General features: G+C 41.5%; 1 protein-coding gene and 1 pseudogene across 7 annotated transcripts in view; one reads left to right on the top strand and one right to left on the bottom strand.

Moving 5' to 3' along the window:
• The window catches only part of KANSL1 (KAT8 regulatory NSL complex subunit 1), a 191,422-nt gene extending 174,825 nt beyond the window's left edge, over positions 1-16,597 (bottom strand). For 4 of the 6 annotated variants that reach the window (XM_082373770.1, XM_082373772.1, XM_082373769.1 and 1 more), the window contains exons 1-2: positions 15,784-15,984; positions 14,520-14,658 (exon numbers count right to left, since the gene is read on the bottom strand). The gene's annotated coding sequence lies outside the window, so the exon portion shown is untranslated. Of the gene's footprint in view, positions 1-14,519; positions 14,659-15,783; positions 15,985-16,036; positions 16,268-16,576 lie in introns of those variants that run through there. The other 2 variants (XM_082373766.1, XM_082373768.1) reach the window with 2 other exon arrangements.
• Positions 1-16,732, top strand: part of LOC309619073 (protein farnesyltransferase/geranylgeranyltransferase type-1 subunit alpha pseudogene) — a 127,478-nt pseudogene that overhangs the window by 92,554 nt on the left and 18,192 nt on the right. The gene's annotated exons all lie outside the window — the stretch shown is intronic.

The following is a 16,732-nucleotide window of genomic DNA, read 5'->3' as shown; positions in this document are numbered from 1 at the left end:
ACAGGAAAGAGTATGCTGATCAGTCAACTCATTTCTGAGCCAGATTGATCATTTTATTTTTGCCCCTATAAATCAACAATTTATTTTTGTTTCATGGTCCAATCAATATAGATGTGATTAGCAGATGAATCTATCCCCTAGCAATCAACAGACTGATGTGATTAATGCTGGACTGGCATTCAAGTTCTAGTTCTACCACCAAGCAGCGACGTGACTTAGGGCAAATGACTTCACTGCTCTCAGTTTCCTCATGTAGAAAACAAGACAGCCTGACTAACTTAAAACCAAGGTTTCTTTTCAACTCTAAAGCTCAATGATTCAGAAACCTGAAAACTACAATAGTAACAATGATGTGTGGGGTTCAAGAATCTGTGTGTTCAACACTACAAAACTTCTTTGAAGGGAACTGATATAAAAATTTAAATAACACAATAAATGCTTTCTCAAAAAAAAAAAAATTAGAATCTACTAAGACATACACATATAACAGAACTTGGTTCTAAATTATAATCAGAAACTGACATATATGACTCACTAGTAATAGAGATAAGAAACACACTTAACCAATATTCTGTAAAGTCAGGAAAAACTAAAAATGTATTATATGGTTACCCAATTTTAGAAGGAAGATCTAGACTTTGGCTAGATAAAACTAAAGTTATGTTTAAAAGGCAAATGTGTAATACAAAGCATAGAGATGGACTTTAAAAATACTTGACTATAAGAAAGCAAAAAAGTCAGATGCTCAAACAAAATGTTTAAATTGCTAAGTAGTGTGGGGGGAGCGGAGGAGAGTAGGAGTGGGGAGAGGAAAAGGAAAATAACTTTTCTCAAAATAGACAATAAAAATGAGGGACTTCCCTGGTGGCACGGTGGTTGAGAGTCCGCCTGCCAATGCAGGGGATACGGGTTCGATCCCTGGTCCAGGAAGATCCCACATGCCGTGGAGCAACTAGGCCTGTGTGCCACGGCTGCTGAGCCTGTGCTCTAGAGCCCGTGAGCCCGCATGCTGCAACTACTGAAGCCCGTGCACCTAGAGTCCATGCTCCACAACAGGAGAAGCCCCCGCTCTCTGCAGCTAGAGAGAGCCTGCACGCAGCAATGAGGACCCAACGCAACCAAAACACACATAAAATAAAAATTTAAAAAAAAAAAAAATGAGGAAAAGCAATAAAATACCATAAATTATAGCAGATCAGGAGAACTAAGGCCTATGTAGGCAAAACAACAATTAAAACCTTGCAAGAGGGACTTCCCTGGTGGTCCAGTGGTTAAGACTCTGAGCTCCCAATGCAGGGGGCCCAGGTTTGATCCCTGGTCGGGGAACTAGATCCCGCATGCATGCTGCAACTAAGAGTTCGCATGCTGCAACCAAAGAGTCCGTGTACCACAACTAAAAGATCCCGCATGCCAGCAACGAAGATCCCGCATGCCGCAACTAAGACGCAGCGCAGCCTAAATAAAATAAATAAATAAATGTTTTTAAAAATATAATAAATAAATAAATAAACCTTGCAAGAAAATGCAAAGCCACAGAGAGGTGGTTTAAATATATAAAAAGCCAGATGCTGAATAAAGACTGGATGGAGCACTTGATAAACAGGGTATAAACAGTGACAAGAGCAAGACAACTGACAGGCCTAACTGTAATTTGCTTCAATACTTACTGAAGAAGATATAAGGAAGAAATCTATTTCTACTTTAAAGCATATGAGTCACTGACAGTGAATTAAATTCATCATTAAACAAACAAGATGCTTCCAAACTAATATATCACATGTTAGGTAGTCATGAAGTCCCAAAGTACTCGCATTTAAAAAGAATTTATGTATAAAATTATAAAATTGCAAGGAAGAACCTACTGACAGTCATCTGAGAGAAGTGACATCCAATAAGACCCAAGAGGATGGAATCGAGATCTCTTTCCTTTATCAACAAAATTTACCCAGCCCCTTGCTCAACTCCTGGCATATTTTGGCACTCAATAAATATTCGCTGAACAAAAATGAACAAAAACATGCCATCAATATAACTCCCATCTATTCAAGAGAAAGGCTCTGGCTGTGAGCTTCAAATCGGTCAAACTGGCAAACCTCTACTAGAGGATGAGATCAGAAAACATATCAGCATAAATAACCTTCTGAGGAAAAGACAAACATGGCTTCTAAAAGAAGAAATCACACCACACCAGTCTACCCAAACTCTCTGAGGAGAAAGTATGTGAATATAACTTATTTAGGCTTTTATAAAAGTCTTGACAAGAGTCTAAATAAAAGGCTATTTTTAAAAAGCCTGAGTGGCCACAGAGTTGAGAATATTTCCCGTGGATGGGGTGTGGTTTATGAGACTGACACACTGTGTACTGCGCAAAGGGGGCAGGTTTACACAGGGCATGACACATAGAAAACTATGGGTGGACGGACGCTGAGGTACTTCCCCGGGAAGTATAAGCAGACGATTGATCTTAGGTAATGTTTCAGAAATGCTATATTTAACATTTTCATAAATTATATGAAAGGTATACAGAGAATTCCCCATTTTGCAGATGGAATGATGAGCTTCCTGACAGTGAAATATTGCACTAAATTGGAAAAATAAGGGAACTGAGAGGTGGAGAAAAATTTTAAGTATATCAAATGAGAAACATTTGCAAAAACTAGGATGTATTTTCAGTTTAGAGAATACTTTGCAAGCATGAAAGGTGTCTAAATATCTGCAGGGCTGTCCAGCAGAAGAGAAACTAGAGTTGCTCCAGGCAGTTCCTGTGTAGACAAAATTAGGCCCAAAGTGGAAACTGCAGACGGACACATTTCAACTAACATAAGGTCAAGCTTTCTAAGCACCAGACCAGACCTAACTGAAAGGGTGATTCTTACTCTGAATTATCTCTTAAGAGCCCACTGAGATTACAAGCTCCTAAAGTACTGCAGGCAGGAAAACAGCAGGTATTAACAGCATGCAGCATGGAAAAATGAAAAGTAAAGCATTTACAGGAAAAAAATCTAAGTTGTACCTAAAGGATGCATGGCTTCTAGTTAAAAAAGAAATTTTTGAATAATTACAGAATGTTACTTAAAGACAATGTGATTTTTGTATGCAAAGCGGGGAGGGATTGCAAATTCTACTGCCAACAAGGAAAAGACTGTGAATAGAACATATTTTCCTATCCTTCTAACAAATCATAATTTAGCTGTATCTGAAATGCAGTTATGATTGGTTACCATAAATCCAGAAAGGCAAAGCAGTGCTGACAAAGATCCAGAGAAGTATACGTAAATGGAATGACTAAGAGGCTGAAGGAGATGTCACTGGAGATTACATTTTAAAGTCAATCATCTTCAACTGAGAAACATGAAAGCCAAGGGGCACTATGATCAAAATCAGAAAATGTATCAATATGGTAAATACTAATTTATTCACCAAATCTTGGTACAATACATTAAGCTTTTAAACTTGAAAAGATAGATCTTTTTTTCCACAAAAGATAAAAAGAAAGTTGTAGAACGTGTTATCACCAAGCAGTATTTAGGGTTAAGAATACTCAAGAAGTATACAAATTTATGTATATTAAGTCCATTCTGGGCTCCTATAGGATAGAAGTGACATCTGAGGTGAGGCCTTAAGTTTCTGAGGTTAACATCTTATAATTGCCTCACATCAAAACATTCCTTGGTGCCATCTGAGACATGACAATTGGCTGACAGCTCCCTAACAGACTCAGTAAGGCTTGCTGGTATAGTTCTTGTTATTTTTATTATAATTTTTAAAATTTATTTATTTTTATTTTTATTTATTTTTGGCTGCGTTGGGTCTTTGTTACTGCGCGCGGGCTTTCTCTAGTTGCGCGGAGCAGTGGTTTCTCTTGTTGCAGAGCACGGGCTCTAGGCTCGCGGGCTCAACAGTTGTGGCTCGCAGGCTCTAGAGCACTGGTCAGTAGTTATGGCGCATGGGCTTAGTTGCTCCACGGCATGTGGGATCTTCCCGGACCAGGGCTCGAACCCGTGTCCCCTGCATTGGCAGGCGGATTCTTAACCACTGCGCCACCAGGGAAGCCCTATAGTTCTTTTTAGTCCTTTATCTATGTATGTACAGTTGTCCCTTGAACAACACAGGTTTGAACTGGTCCACTTATACTCGGATTTTTTCCAATCAATACATACTACGCAATGCTCAATTGAATCCCTGGATGTGGAACTGCAGATACAGAGGGCCTACTGTAAAGTTATATGTGGATTTTCTACTGCACAGAGGTCAGCGCCCCCAATTCTTGCATTGTTCCATGTGTGTAATATATATATATATGTATATATATATATATATATATATGTGTGTGTGTATCTTCTTTATCTTTTATATATTTAGAATCCTTATATATCTCTATATCCTGAATTTTTCATTTATCATATACTCAACATTCTAAAACATTAAAAGTTCTTTAAAAATATTGTTTTATGGCTGTATAATAATTCACCATTAAATACGCCATAATTTACCCATTAATCTCACTGCTCATTCAAGTTTATTCCCAATTCTCACTTGTATAATGCTACAATGAATATCTTTAGTCACAAATCTTTCTATATATCTCTATATTTTCCCCCTTAAGATAAATTCCTAGAAGTGGAATTACTGAGTTAAAAGACAGTTTAAGGTTTTTTGATATATGTTGCCAAAATACCTTCCAGAAAAATTGGGCCCAATGCACACTTCCACTAGCAGTTTTAGAGACTGCCCCCTCACTACCTTTGACCATACAGTTCAATTGACAATTTGATAGGCTAAAAAAAAGTAGTATATCATTTTTATCTGAATTCCTTTGACTACTTATCAGAATAAAAATGTTTCTTATATGTTTCTTGGTCATTTGTGTTTCTTCTTTGTGAACTCTGATCATGACCTTTGTCAATAAGGCATTTTTACTTTCTTTCGGCCTTGACAAACTGAAAACCAGCTGAGATGGAGTCACATATCAGTGACTTCAGCTCCCCCTGCTGGCCAAAAAATTACTACCATGATCAAGACCTAGATTAAAGTACCACGTAGACTACACTTAAAAGCTTGCCATTTTCTGGGCTGTTGCTACAAACGCAATTTATACACGGTGATAAAAGATAAAACATTATGTGTCTAAACCCATACTTAACAGAGCTGTGATGGGAAAGGAGAAAGGGGATACCTGATCACTAATGTTTAATGATTAGTGTCACAAAAAATGTTTAAATTATAATCAGTTCACTGCCAAATTACTACCTGGATGGAACATTACAAGCATAAAATTCATTTCTCTATACTTTATTTTATTTTATTTTATTTTATTTTATTATTATTATTTTTTTTAATTTATTTGGCTGTGTTGGGTCTTCGTTTCTGTGCGAGGGCTTCCTCTAGTTGCGGCAAACGGGGGCCACTCTTCATCGCCGTGCGCGGGCCTCTCACTATCGTGGCCTCTCTTGGTGCGGAGCACAGGCTCCAGACACACAGGCTCAGTAGTTGTGGCTCACGGGCCCAGTTGCTCCGCGGCATGTGGGATCTTCCCAGACCAGGGCTCGAACCCTTTCCCCCTGCATTAGCAGGCAGATTCTCAACCACTGCGCCACCAGGGAAGCCCTCTATACTTTATTTTTATTACTGTTATTTTTTTTTATGGCCGCACCGCGTGGGCGCTTTCTGTATCTTAGTTCCCTGACCAAGGATTGAACCCAGGGCCACAGCAATGAAAGGGCCAAGTCCTAACCACTGGACCACCAGGGAAGTCCCTATACTTTATTCCAACAATGTAAAAACATTCTAGTTGCCAGATGACACTGGGTTGTCAGCACACTGGTTCTCTTTTTTAAAAGGAAAAATAAGAAAACAAAAACACCTATGCGCCCTTCATCATTCAATGAACGATTTAAAAACAAAAAACAAAACCCTCTTTGTAACCCTTATTCCAAAGCTACAAAGCTGCTCACACTAAACAGATTGGGTCCTATAGTTCCAAAGGGTAAGGCCAGGATTGGCAAATGGATGTAACTAACTCAGCTTTCCCACTGATACCCTCTTAAAGATGCATTTCACAGGTTGGGCAGTGCAGTGCTCAGACCATTCATTCATTCAACACATTTACTACATGTCATCACTTTGCAAGCAGTGATGATGGAAGACAGGACACAGCCCCTACTCTCAAAGAACTTGGAGACGAGCTGCGTGGAGAAGCAAACCTGCAATCACTGTACAACAGAAGTGCTAGGGATGCACACACAAAGGCAAAGCCTGGGTGCACAGGAAGCTCTCCACGTCAGTTACTGCTGTTACTACACCTCACTGTTATTCAAGAACTAGGACAAGTATGTTTCTAGAACAGGGCAGGAGGTCACTTTAAACAGTGGCAACTGCTTGTGTGAAGGCCCAGGGGCAAAGGAGCAACAAGGTGTACAGAAGGAACTACAAACAGCAGCTCAACGCTGCTGAGCGCAGAGAGCTCAGGAAGGAGCAGAGGAAGTGATCTGGGCCAAGGGCCTGTGTGCTTGGCAAAAGCGTGTGAACTTCACCTCGAAAGCCAGGTAAGCCATGGGGAGGAAACATATGGTCATATGAGGAGACCATTTAGCGCTGGGAAAAACACATTTGCAGATCATCAGTATATGGATGTGGGACTCATACAGAGTGAGACACAAACTTATCTAAGATGTCACTCAGGAATTACACAGGCTGGGAGGAGAGAAGGCCAAGGCAAGGCAAACACTGATTGAAAGAGAAAAAATGTCTGCAAAGAAAACTGAGAAGGAAGAGCCAGAGACGACAGCGACGACAGAAAGAGGCAGCGCTCAGACCACCTGTACTGCACTGTGCGCCAGGCACTCACCTATGTGCTTTTCATGTATTAACGCATTGCCTCCTCACAACAGTCCTGTAATGTTCAGTGCCATTATTTTTAATATTATTTTTCTCATTTTTCAGGTGAGGTAACTGAGGCACAGAGAGGCACACAGTAAGTGCAGAGCTGAAATCTGAATCTAGGAGACTCACTGCAGAGTCCACGTTCTGTATCATGACTCTACAGTGCCTTTCAGAAAGGACGACAGGAAGCCAGGAGGGACCACTACCACCACAGCCGGGGAGGACGGTCAAAGACCACAAGGAGGCCTCAGAAGATAAGGGCAGAAAGGGCAGGTACAGTAGAACACATAGGAAGAAGCTACAAATACTTCATTGGCAAAGGGACCAGTGGTCGCAGTTTAAGCGTTTTGCGTTCGTAAAGCGAGAGACTTGAGTGTGTTTATAAGCTGAGGGACAAGAGCCAACAGGGAATGGGAGGGTGAAAATGGGTTGGGAAAAGGTACAAATGACAGTCAGAGGTCCCTAACAAGGAGGAAGAAAACAGCTCAAGAGACCAGAGAGGTGGCCTAGTATAAGAAGAAACAAATACAGGGACAGTGTTGGGCCCAAGAAGAGTCCCTTCCCTGACAGGCTCTGTGCTCTATGACCGAAGAGGCAAAGTCACTGGGGGAAAGAGGTTTTCTTTGTAAGCAAGGCAGATGTTCCACTTCTGAAGAAGCCCCCACAGTCAGATGCTTTTAGAGGGACTACCCTGGTGGTGCAGTAGGTAAGGCTCTGCGCTCCCAATGCAGGGGGCCCAGATTCGATCCCTGGTCAGGGAACTAGATCCCAAGTGCATGCCACAACTAAGGAGCCCGTGTGCCACAAACAAGGAGCTGGCAAGCCGCAACTAAGGAACCCACAAGCTGCAACTAAAGAGCCCGCCTGCCACACCTAAGGAGCCCGCCTGCAGCAGCTAAGACCCAGTGCAACCAAATAAATAAATAATTTTTTTAAAGATGCTTTTAGAATTATAACATTAATTTATATTCTTTATTTGATTCTTTTACTCCTGTTTTCACTCTTATCTAGCTGTCTCATTAAATTATGATCTAGGTTGCAAACATTTCACAAGATGATTTCTAAGCAAGAAAAAAATCTAGCAAAAACTAAAATCACTAGACTGTTCAGAATAGAAAGATAATTTTTTAAAAAGATAATATTTTTCCATTTCTTCAAGTCAAGTACGTGAATATACTCTCTGAGCTTCCAGAACTTACTATGGCTACTCCCATTGTCCTCTGGAGCAAACCAGCCAACAATGCCCAGAGCTGCTCTCCCGCTCACGGCTTGACTTCTCTCCCCAGTTCTGCCTCAGCCTGGTCAGCACTCTCTCTGGCCTAGTCAAATGGCCCCTCGGCCCACAGTCCAAACAGTTATCCAATACCATGAACTCCTTCACTTCAGGATAGGGACACAGGAAAAGGAATTTGGGAACTAGCCTCTGATGACAACTAACAAAGCAATTTCATGACACATATTTATCTAAAGCAGTTCCAGACCACTGTAAAAATCGGATGAAAGCAATGGACCCTTCCTCTCCGTAAAATGCACACAGGCAAAACCACATCATTTTGCATCAGACTGTCAAAAAGCTGTCATCTTCATGTTATCCTATCCACAGAAAAGTCCCTCCAGCCATCGTTAAAGATCTATTTACTCTTCCTTGGCAAATAATTTATATAAGCTTAGTTTGCTGATATCCTAACCTACCACAGAAAGAAGGCATTAAAATAAAGGGGAGAGTTTCTGGAGGCTGGAACAAGGCCAGTAACAGCCGGATACTAAGGTAGGAAATCAGGAAAGTAGATAATCACAGACTAAAGAAAATGAAGACTAGCCCGAGAGTATGTAATACGTGCACACTACTCCATGAATACAGTTTATTTTACGGCCTCCAAAGGCACGTTACATTTCAGCACAGTACAATAAGTGGTGGGCATAGTGTAGATCTTCCATAATTTTGAATTATTATTAAAAAATAAAATTTTGTTCAGAGCACTTTTTTTTTTTTTTTTTTAATTTGGCTGCGTGGCTTGTGGGATCTTAGTTCCCCAACCAGGGATCGAACCCAGGCCCTCCGCAGTGACAGCAAGGAATCCTAACCACTGGACCACCAGGGAATTCCCCAGAGTGCCTCTTAAAGAGGCAGAAAAGCATGTAAAAGCACCTTTTAGAAAATTTTTCACCTAAGTAAACTTTTAAAGTTGTAACACTAGTTTCAGGAGAGGAAACCATCAAACAAAGGTACATACAGGCCAGTTGAGAAAGGTAAGATTTTAAAACAAAACAGAAAGGTCAGCAGCAGCCAGATTATCATGTGTCTATATGCTACATCAAAAAGGTTGAACTTTACCCTAAAGGCAAATAGGAGGGGAATGGAGGCAGAGGGCGGGCCAAATCAGTCAGGCCAGAGAAGGAACTTCCTCAAGGTCCTGCTATTTCTGGAATGACCCATACTGTCAACCCCCCAAAGAAGCTAAATGCTGGAGGATAACCATGCCGGCTTCTTCAAGTACGGCACCTGACTGAACATAAAACATCTCTTTATTCACACAGAGAATGTGTTAATTCCACATTACTGAGTATCCTTAGCTCCCAAACCCCTCGAGAGAGATACCTGGGCTTAATTCTTACGTAGTGAGGAAATCCCAAGGTTTCATCAATTTCCACAAAGGATGAGACATGGAGAACAGCCTGTAATCCTGACCTTAATTTTTCAAATCAGAATTTTACTGATAGCTAAAAGAAAAAGAATATTACCACCTTCTAAAGTTTCAATTTTATATAAATCTAAAGCTTCAATAACAAAATCTATATATTAAAGACAATTGAGATAAACAAGGCCCTACTGTATAGCGCAGGGAACTATAGTCAATATCTTGTAATAAACAATAATGGAAAAGCATCTGAAAAAGTGATTCAGTTATATATCACTTTGCTGTACACCAGAAACTAATACAACATTGTAAATCAACTATACTTCAATAAAAATTAATTAAAAAAATTAAGAAGACAAATGCATGAGACACCTAAAGAAATAATCTACTTCTTTAAATCATATGACCAATTTGCACCAAAATTTTCATTTCCTATGTGTAGGTGTTGACGGTCTGCTACCCATGATGAGTAACATTAGTCTATAGGGCTGATGAGGCTAATGGATGTTGTCATGGGTTGAATTTTGTCCCCCACGAAGAAGATATTTTGTACCACTAACCCCTAGTACCTCAGAATGTGACCTTATTTGGAGAAAGAGTCTTTACAGAGGTAATCAAGTTAAAATGAGCTCATTAGGATGGGCCCTAATCCAGTACGACTGCTGTCCTTTTAAAAAGGAGAATTTTTGAACAAAAAAGACACATACACAGAGAGAACTCTGTGTACAGATTGGAGTTATGCTGCCACAAGCCAAGGACCTACCAGATGCTAGAGGAGAGACCTGGAAGAGATCCTGCCCCAGCACCTTCAGATGGAGCATGCCCCTGCCCTCAGACTTCTAGCCTCCAGAACTGAGAGACAATACATTTCTGTTGTTTAAGCCACTTAGTTTGTGGCACTTTGTTATGGCAGCCCTAGCAAACAGATGTCATGAAGAAAATTAGCAGCTTGTGTTTGTTGAGCACATACCAAGTGTTATTCTAAGCACTTCGCATCAACAAACTCATTTAGTCCTTACAAAATCCACCATAGGATCTAGGTACTACAATTATACACTTTTCACAGGTAAGGACACCAAGTCTCTAAGAGGATGAGACACTTGCCCAACATCAGGCAGAGCCCCCCACTATGACCACTAGCTACAAGGAACTATTATTTTTAGTAATTACTTTAATAACAGTAGTAGTTCACTAAGCCAAATCGCAGATATAATATACACAAAGATCCTCTGAAGTAAATGTTAATTTCATTTCCAGTACAAAGGAGGACCCTGAACCTCGGAGAGATTTTTAAATTTCTTAAAATTGCCCCACATCACATAACCAAGAATGTGATAGTGTATCTAATTGCCAACTGGAGGGAATAAACAATGAAAATCTTTTTTTTACTAACTTTAAGAGCAAGTGAAATTTTTTAATGCCTGACCTTGCAATTCAATACTAGAAATATAAACCTACAAATTTGAAATTCTTCAAGATCCCAGGAGAAAATGTGCCCTAGATTACAGTACCCTTTGTATATGCACCCCTTCAACCACTGTTCAAGAGCTATTGCCCTCTCATTTGTGGCTCCTTGACATTTCTCTGACTTCCAGACACAGAAGAAGAAAAGATGTAAGGATTGGAAGTTTTTAAAAACTTTTTTGTATTTTTTGATTTTGATACAAACATCGGAAAGTGTGAAAAAAAAATATAATACAGCGAGAAGTCTCCTTCCCACTATGTCCTCTACCTGACCAGTTTCTAGACTTAACAGGTAACTGATGTCACCATTTTCTTGTTTATTCTTCTGAAGTGTTTTTTAATGCATATACAACAAGCCAATACAAATTTTCTTTTCTCCCTTCTTTTTTTTCAAAAAACACAAAGGGTAACATATCATACACACTTTTCTGCATCTTGCTTTTATTGCCTAAACGTTTATCCTGGAGATCTTTCCATATCCTATTGAATCATATTTTAATTATGTCCTTTTGTTTGTCAAGAATACTTTTTACTTGCTTTCATCATAGTTCAGTCTAGCACACAAGGCACTAGCACACAGGCAACCAGCAGTCCCTGAGAGCTACCTGAGACAACTGATGGTGGCACCATATCACACACCAAAGACCTTGTTATCTCTTCTCTCCATCTCATCTTCACTTTGATCTTTTCTCCAACTCACCCAATTCTCCTCCTCCTCCTCCCTGTTCTTCTCCCATCTCACACATACCCTAACCCTGACAACTGTACATAAAAACACCAAACATCACTGATACTGCTTAGTCATGGCTAGCAATAAAGAAGCTGCAGACCCCTGATATAGAGAAAGGGGTAAATAACTCCATGGGAACTAATTAACAAGAGTGCCTTAGGGACTTCCCTGGTGGTCCAGAGGATAAGACTCCTCACTCCCAATGCAGGGGGCCCAGGTTCGATCCCTGGTCGGGGAACTAGATCCTGCAGGCATGCCACAACTAAGACCCGGAGCAACCGAAATAAATAAATAAATAAATGTTTTTTTGTTTTTTTGTTTTTTTAAAAGAGTGCCTTGGGCTTCCCTGGTGGCGCAGTGGTTGAGAATCTGCCTGCCAATGCAGGGGACACGGGTTCGAGCCCTGGTCTGGGAAGATCCCACATGCCGCGGAGCAACCAGGCCTGTGTGCCACAATTACTGACCCTGCGCATCTGGAGCCTGTGCTCCGCAACACGAGAGGCCGCGATAGTGAGAGGCCCGCGCACCGCGATGAAGAATGGCCCCCACTTGCCGCAACTAGAGGAAGCCCTCGCACAGAAACGAAGACCCAACACAGCCAAAAATAAAATAAATAAGTAAATAAATAAATAAATTTTAAAAATGCAAAAAAAAAAAGAGTGCCTTAAATTGAGGAGCTTTTGTTTGGAGTTATTTTTCCTTTGTTATTTATGTTTCTTTTTGTACTTTCATTCTTGGAAAGGGTGAGTATTGGTACTATTTTCTATAAGCCTGGGAAAAGAAATAAGCACATAATGAGGTCTGACGTTTAAGTAATGCCTTATAGAACTAGAGTTCATGCTGAAATAAGATAATCAGAAACAAAGTGTAAGAACTATAGAAAATAAATATTTTGGCTCCAAAGTATACATTTTAATTAGCCTACCTTTTTTTTTTTGACTTAAAAATAAGCAGTTGCAATCTGAAAACACATCTCAGAAACATTTTAAAGGTATTCACAAATGAAAAAGAGAATAAAGTTCCCTCTCTCTTTTTTATTTTCCATCCTGCAAGTTCAGTTATCCTTTTCCCATCCCCCCGCAAAAAAGTGCCTTTTTCCCCTGCCCAGATCACACTACAGTTTTTAAGGGTTTTTCTTAAGTCATAAAAGGAGGAGGAAAATGTTAGCAAATAAAAAATTTGTTTAGACTCAGAAGAGGTCTTCCATTGAGCAAAGGGTTAAATTAAGGCAGTCACATAACTACATTCTTAAGTAGTTAACAGGTGGTAACACACAGTATGGAGTACTGACTTCACTCTGTATTCCTGTCATTCCAGAGGGCTTTGGTGCAACTTCAAGGGTTAGTGTAGAACTTGCCCAGGTTCAGAGATTTAGAGGTAAAATGTCATATATATAGATATATAGATATCTAATCTATATCTATAGATCTTAAAAAGCAGGTCTCTATGTATCTAATCCATTAGTTAAAACTGTAAAATAAAAATCTAATATATTGATCCCCAGTTCCTTGGGTTTCTACGGAACTAGAACCTGTGGATATCCCCTTGCCTGCTTCCTAAAGACAACAAATGCCACCAGGTCGTGGCACTAAACACTCAATACCAAAGAGAAATATTCTTGTACAAGGTCCTCCAGTTCCTATAGGTTCAGGACTTCTGGCTGGGTTTCCCATGCAACCCCTCCAACTCTACAGGGAGACTGGCTAGAAAAACTGTGTCTCTCTGGCTTCCTTTATACTAATATAAGCACTCCTCATCCAACAATAGCAGCTGCAACATAAATGAAGATGAGAACTCAGTCTACATTTACCTAAAGATTTCCCACAATCCAAATATTTAGTTTACACAGACTGCATTAATATCTGATTTATTCACTGCATTAATTTGGAATTCCACAGGACAGATTACCAGACAACAATCTTAACTACACTAGTATTTAGCTCTGAAGGAAGCAACCTGTGCCACCCCATGAAGCTGGTGGGGGTCTTCCATCACTCCTTATCTTTCCCCATCCTTCCTCCCATTTTCCTCCCTACGTGTATCTGAAGCTTTGTCCTCTGCTTAGTCCTAATGGAGACATATATGTACAAGAACTTGAAGTAGCCAAGAGACTGGAGAACCACCACATCACTGAAAGCTTTTTAATGTAAAGATCATCTGCCCACACTGCCCCCAAAGAGGCGCATCTTGTGAGATGAAACATGGCACAAAGTGCTACCTGTTGAGAAAAATGGTGTAAATTCGCATGCAAAGGACCAGGGAATAGCAGGAGAACTCTCCAACAGAGCTATACACATAAACGAACAGGTCTTAGAATGTTCTAACATACTAAATGAAGTTTCGGAGTAAATAAATGGCTAGTGACACATCTTTTGTAACACATGAATCAGCTACAGATTTGCAAGAGTGGGACACACCCTAGCACCTATGACACTAAAGTACCTGTTTGAAAGTGGACCTGGCTGTCTGAATTGCCAATCCATCCTACTGAGATTGGAACAGAATTTTACAACTATGTGGGTTGTCATAATTTAAAATTAAAAAATAAACACATCATTTTCATGGAAATTAATTTGAGAACTTCATTAATATTTTAACACCAATGATTAAGAACAGTAGCAATACAAAGTAAGGAGTAACTAATCAGTCCTAGGAAGCAAACACAACAGTTTTTTTGAGGGGAAAGGAATGTCGGGTAAGAGGGTTGACGAACTGCAAATTCAAGAACTAGAAAATCCTCAATTGTAAAGAAAAAGAAATAATATGAGGCCTTTAATTAAAAAAAAAAATAAAACACATCTTACCTTAAGAAGCATCCAAATAGCATTCATAGTGTCAGGAATAGTTCAGACAATACTCAGAAATGAGCAAGAAGGGAGTCTTAGTAATCCCCCAGTCACCAAGTATGAGCAGGAAGGAAAATCTTTTGTTTCAAGAAGGTATCTGAAAGAGAGGACTTTCATTTAGATTTAAAATAATCAAGAATAAGCAAATAAAAAAGAATAAGCAAATAGTTTAAGCTATCTGGACAGAGATTTGAAGTACTGTTTGCCTCACCATCTTGAAAAGATGTAGAAAATACCATCCCCTTTGGAAAAGGACAAATGTGTGTGGTATAGGTATCTCCGTATGTATGTAGAAATATATTTTTCCATAAAATTGGATTAAATGTATAACACATATTTTAGATAATATAAAATTGCTTATCAAATAATTAGAAAGCCAAAACCATTTTTCCCAGATAGAAAAATGATTATCCAGGGTACTTCATAAACACTATTAAAAAATGATTTGTTAACTGATCACCTAAAAAAGCCCCTTACGGGGACTTCCCTGGTGGCCCAGGGGTTAAGAATCCACCTGCCAATGCAGGGGACATGGGTTTGAGCCCTAGTCCGGGAAGATCCCACATGCTGCGGAGCAACTAAGCCCGTGTGCCACAACTACTGAGTCTGTGCTCTAGAGCCCATGAGCCACAACTACTGAGCCTGCGTGCCACAACTACTGAAGCCTACACGCCTAGAGCCCATGCTCTGCAACAAGAGAAGCCACCGCAATGAGAAGCCCGTGTACCACAACGAAGACCCAACACAGCCAAAAATAAGTAAATAAAATAAATTTTTTTAAAAAGCCCCTTGCCACGTTTAGTTTTATTTAATAAATTAAAACCTCTCTGATCATTCTGATTGTCCTAAATTTTCTTGAGTTTAAGTTGCAGAGCCCATTCTACATGAAAAGTAAAATCCATTCTTGACTAAAGTGCTACAAACAAAAGACTCTTCTTTCTTAGAGATCTTTAAAAGCAAACCAAACAACTTAATTTTGAGGATGGGAGGGAGGCAAGTTTGTCTGGAAGTAGGAGGATGGATTAAATGACCTCTTGTAGGATCCTTGCCCACGTCCCAGGCCTGAATGAAAATTCCAGCTTAACCAGTTACTGCTTCGCTTAAAATGGAGGCTTGCCCGAGTAGGGACAAAAATAACAGCACCCACCTCTGTAAAATAAATTTCAAAAAATTCAAAGAATATACAGTACCCTCATTTTTAAGAAAAATTAAAAATAAAAACCTCTGGAGTGGATTTGTTCTTCCTATGCGTTTGTCACTTCGGCTTCAAAGACTTGGCATCACTTTCCTTACCGCTCGTCGGATTTTTTTTTGAGGGGGGGGAAGGTAGGGGGGAGTTTGACTCTTGACCCAAGTCTCGGGAGGGCTTAAGAGCCCCTCCATGATCCCCACCGCAAAAGCCAAGGGGCGAAGAGAAAGGGGAGAGCCCGAGTTCCCACCCCTCCCCCCACCCTGGACCCCAGTCCCAAACCTACCCCCCTTCCCACAGTGGTGCGACTCCTTCTGCCCCAAACCCATTGTTAGGGAGGGGGCGAAAGGGAGAGTGGGCTCAAGCAGGGGCGCCTGCGGCCGTTGCCCCGGCTCGCTTCAGGAGGGGGCGGCCCGAGGGATGCAGCTTCCCTTCCTCTCCGCGTCGGTCCGTCCCACCTCGGCTCGGCCTGGCGCCCCGGGCTCTGCTCGGCGCCCCCGGCCCCGGGCCCGGCCCAGCCCGCCCCCAGAGCAACAGGCCCCCAGCCCCTCTGCCCGCAACCTGGGGCCCAGGCCTGCGGGTGGGCGCGGGGCGGGGGTCCCTGTGCCCCACACACGCGTCCCCGCTCCCCCAGCCCAGCCGCTTCCAGGGCCCTCGGCGGCGCCCGCTCCCCGGGCCCGTCGGCCCCCCGCCTCCCGGCCGGGCCGCCCCCCCAGGTTCCCGCGGTCGGGGCCGCCTACCCTTCCCCACCATCACCCCTACCGACTCGTGCCCCCACCCCCTCGGGCACCAGTGCCAACGGCGGCTCCCCCAGCCCCGGACCTACCTGCACGGCTCAACCAAGCCTAGAAGTGGGGGCGGGGAATCTTCCGCCCTCCTATGTCTCTCATTGGCCCTTCCGAGGAACATCGGGAGCGCCATTGGCTGATGGAGGATGTCCGTCAGAGCGGTGGGGCGGGACAGAAGCGGAGAGGGATGCTGG

This window comes from Balaenoptera borealis, assembly GCF_965194805.1.
Source record: "Balaenoptera borealis genome assembly, chromosome: 20".
NCBI classification, from domain to species: Eukaryota; Metazoa; Chordata; class Mammalia; order Artiodactyla; family Balaenopteridae; genus Balaenoptera; species Balaenoptera borealis.
Note: the sequence above shows the minus strand (reverse complement) of the source record. Positions and strands in the feature narration are given on the sequence as shown.